Here is a 4,749-nt window from a genome sequence, read left to right on the forward strand (position 1 = left end):
GGAATGCAAAAGGTCACCAAGAGCTGAGGCCAGCAGGCCCGCCACAGGGGGAAGTGACCCAAAGCAGAGTCTGTGAGGAGGAGCGCCCACACCGCAAGGGACTGCTGTATTGGTGAGAGCCGGGGTGCCGCTGAGCCAGCAGCAGGGAGGAGTGAGGGAGGGGAAGTCCATCGCGTCAGCTGGGCCAGAGAACAGGCCACGTGCTTGTGCGGCATGGACTTTGGCTGCAGGTGTGAATAGGGCCCTGTGAGCAGGCATAGTAGGGACTTAGGGTGGTGAGAACCTACAGAAGCGAACAAGGACCAGCATTCTCAAGGGGCAGAGGGGAAGAGCAATAGCCTGGAGAGGGAGAGATAGCCTGGGAAGAAGTTTGAGCCTTGAATTATTTAAATACTTGTTCAAAAGAAACTGAGAAAACCGGGAAAAAATAAACACAAAAAAATAACATCTCAAAAAAAAAAAATCTCTTTTACTCCCATTCTTCCTCAAAAAAACCACCCTGAGATCTTTGACTTGACAAATTTTGATATGGTTTTCCCGCTCCTCAGTGAGATTTGGGGCTCTAGAGGTCAAAATCATCAGTTATGGACAATAAAGGACCCCACCAGGTATGCACATTTGAGGTACAGTGTATAAACTTACAGCACTCCCCTCTACTAGAGGAGCTTTGTAAACTTGGGTTATCTTAACTTCTTTGGGCCTCAGCTTCCTCATCTACAAAATGGGAATAATACTACTTCATAAGTGTTGTTGGGTGTATTAAATGAAATGCATGTGAAGCACTGTACAGTACTCAGCACATAATTGTGCGTGTTCATGGTTATATAACATTATTACTTAGCTTCCACCAGCTTCATTTTCTACCGCTGTAAACTGGGATTGCAATATTCATCTCACACAATAGGTTTGCAAATAGCATTACTTTCCCTTTCTCCTCTATTTCCTTTTCTAAAGAGCTACCGGTTATCTTATCTCGTCTTCTACCTCAAATAAAGACATCTCTATTCATTTATTCAATCAAGACTGTTTTCTGGGTTTCCGCTTCGTGCAGATCACTCTCATGAGGGTTTCTGAGATGATACATGTACAGTATTTATCATTCATGGTCTGCTGGTTGAGGGGGGAGGGGGCAATATTTTTACATCTTTATCGTAGAAGGGAAAAATGATGAGTGGATAGCAAAAGCACTGCAGTAATTCAGAGGAGGCAGTGTTGATTTCTAGTTAGAAGTCAGGGAATGCTTCCTGCATAACCTGGAATTTGAACCAGACCTTGAAGAATGAGAAATACTTAGGCAAGTGAAGATTGGGGAGGGCACAAGGATGTGTGTTGAGATGGGTGGGTAGTTCTGTGTGACCAGTTCAGAGAAGATGAAAGGTTGGGGAGAAGATAGGCTGGAGAGCTGGGTACAGGCCTGATATGATGAGCCCACGATGCTATTAAGCTAACAGTCGTCAACTTTTCACTTTCTCATATTTCATGAAAGGAAGGAGAAGGAGAAGGAACTAAAATGTATTGAGCTCCAGATACACGTGAGCCACTGCACAGGGACTATTGTTCTATGTATAGTATCTCTAAACCTCATGGCCATGCTGGAAGGTAGGTATTCACAGAGGAGGACACTGAGGTTCAGGGAGGTTAAGTAACTTACCTAAGATCACACAGCTAGACAGTAATCCACTGAGAATAAAATCTGGGCTTGCCTGATCCAAAACTAGTGCTGAGACAAGGCCTTTAGGCCTTACCTGTTCTACCTGTTTCCTTGTGAAAGCATCACTTCTTTCCAGCTCCTGTGTTTAAGGAAGTGCTGTCACCAATAAATTAGCAGTCAGGGTGAGCTGGAAGCATTCTGAGGGACTGAAACCCAATGGGGCGATGTTTTTGATTCCAGGATTCAGGGTCATGGAAAACTGCCAGAAGGATATGGGTCTTCTCCTCCTGCAAATGGCCCCATGAGTATCCTGGCAATTTGAGCCACCTAAGGAGAGCAGTTTCGGGGATGAGACTCAGCTTTGGAAGGTAATGGGAGCCTAAATGAGGGACACCCAAGATACTTTCATCTTCTGTGTATCTGTGCTCCATTTAAGTCCCAGGGGATTACATTTTGAGGTGGATCTTAAGGCAGGATATATGACAGACTAATGTTTATTTGAGAAGGCTCAGAAATATGTGTCTCCCCAGCTGGAACCAACACAGCGAGACCCAGGACAGTTTTGGTTTTGTACCATAAATCTTCTCTCTGGAGAATGAGAAACCAGATCTGACCTTGTGAGCCCTGGGGTAGTGACTGAGGCTCAGAGAGATAGGTTGACTTCTCCAAGCTCACACAGATGGGAAGAGGCAGAGTCAAGATGAGAGCCCGAGGACTGTGATCCTGGCTTCATGACTGTGCTGCTCACAGGAATAAACTCACCTAATCAGAGGACTAGAAAACAGTTTTACAATCTCAATGGCCTGTGGCTGGTTTTAAGAGAATCATAGAATTTTTACAATTAGAAGAGACAGTAAAGATCATTTCATCCAATTAACTCATTGTATAGATGAGAACACTGAGGTTCAGAATAGGAAATTGACTCGCCCAAGGTCACAACACTTAGTGGTGGGACTTGGCCTAGGTCACAGACACTGCCTGTGGTCAGTGCTCTTTCCACTGATGCTGAATAATATGTTCCACGGACTATTAACCACACCAACTCCCAGGCCCCCATCCTGCCCACTCACATGTGGAGAGTCAAGAGGTCATCAATCACTACTTCCATTTAGACAGGCATACCTTTCTAATTTTATGAAGGAGATAAAAACATGTCCTAATTTCAAATCAGCCAGAGAAAGCAATTCCCCAAACATCTGGTACTTTTCTGGTTTGAAAGCCCCTACATTTTTTTCCGGCATAAGTCTTAGAAAGTCAAAGCAGAGAGTTGGCTCCCATGCTCCAGCTCATTTTTCACGAAGCTCCCCAAATGCTAAACAGATTTCCTGTACCCTCGGTGACAAGAACCTCCTCTCTGGCCAAAATCCTGCCCCATTTTCCCACCCCAGTAATATGCATGGCCTCATAGCCATCTCCTGCAGGGGCAGCCAGCAAGCATCCCAGGCTGTCTCATGCTCTGTAACAGAATGCCTGGAGCCCACCTCTTTCCTAGTCTCCTTTTTCTAGGAGGGGGCCATGACTTGCTCCCAGGAACCCAGGCAGGGGCTGTTTCCCATCACTTGTTGCAATGAGGTATTTCATGGGGCCTGAGAGAGGAAATCAGGTCTCTGCTCCCCCTGGGATTAGTGCCATTCTCTGGTCTGTTCTCCCAGAAGGCCCTTTCTCTAGGTCTGACATAACTTTCTCCTCCAAGACAGGATCAGCGAGAATCCATTTGTGTTCCTGCCCTGCATTCCAGCAGAATCCCTCGGGCACTGTGGCTGGAAATGATTTGTGTAGGGAAGTTGGCCAGCTTCTCTTTTAATCACTCACATACTCACAGATACAGGGAATCCTGCCACGCTCACCTGGGGGATGGAAGAAACCTTCCTCACTTTGCCAGGGTCTCCCTAAGTGGTGCAATAAACGGCGAGTCTAGTCTCCAGGAAAGGTGTTCTAAACAGCCTCCTTCTCCGAGGGTTAATTGTAAAATCAGTATCTTCAGGAACCCCTCCCCTTTCCTGGGAGCTTCTGCAAAGCAGACACTTCTCAGATAATATCCAAACATCCATTCACCCTGCAGCGCTTCCTGAACACTACTCTGACTGGGGAGGAGGGTAGGGTGGAGCTGGGCCTGGAAGAAAGGGCAAGATTTGCTGAGAACATTTAGGCAGGGGGATGGTAGAAGCCAAGGCCTGGGAGAATGAATGATCGGGGTGGGTGAGGAAGGGGGAGTCAGGGGGCAACTGGAGGGGAACAGAAGTCTTGTTGGGGAGGAGGGAGTGATGACTAGTTAGGGTCCCAACAGGAAACAGAGGGCACACCCAAGATGGGATCATTTGAAAAGGGTTTATTTGCAAACGTGTGGGTGTAGGAGAGCCATAAAGAATAGCCCAGTAAACCAGGCTCAGTAAGAGCCAAGGCATTACACCTCTAGGCACAGAGAGACTGTGACTAGAACAGAGAGAGAGCGTGCAATACAACAGCTGCCTTAGAAGAACAGAGGCCTCAGTCAAAGATGCAGCCAGTTCCAGGCAACCTTGCGGGGAGAGGTCCAGGCAGAGGCGGATTTACAATGAAACTGGTCAAGTTCAAGCTGTAGGGTTCAGAGTTGCACAGGCCCCTTCCCAGGCCTGGGAAGGAACCCTAGCAAAGTTCATATGTTCTATGTTTTTATAAATTTAGGGGGGGTAAATTTTGTAAAAGTAAGATATTTTTGATCCTAGTTTCCCTCTGCCACACACATCCTATGTTGGGTGGCTTTGGAGGCGTCATGGGCATTTTTAGGATCTGGTTAAGGAGAAGATGAGTTTGGGTTTGGTGTGATATATTTAAGTTGCTCACAGTCACTCTGTATATATTTAATTCACCGCTAGCTGTCCTCATGAAGGAATGGCTTCCAGGAATACTCTTACCGCCAACTCATCTGATGTCATGACTTGAAGGTACAGAGAGGTCAGTTGTAATAAGAATGTGTCCTTTGGTGCCCAGCATGGATGTATGTGGGTAGTGAAGAGAACAGAGGTTTGTGTGAGGAACCAGGGCTGGTCTGTGGCCCATCATCAGACATAAAATTTTAAGTCTAGAATTCAGTTCTCATTGTCAGTAGTATAACGCAG

This window comes from Aethalodelphis obliquidens, unplaced genomic scaffold, assembly GCF_003676395.1.
Source record: "Aethalodelphis obliquidens isolate GAN/ISIS:26980383/991018 unplaced genomic scaffold, ASM367639v1 scaffold1, whole genome shotgun sequence".
Lineage (NCBI taxonomy): Eukaryota > Metazoa > Chordata > Mammalia > Artiodactyla > Delphinidae > Aethalodelphis > Aethalodelphis obliquidens.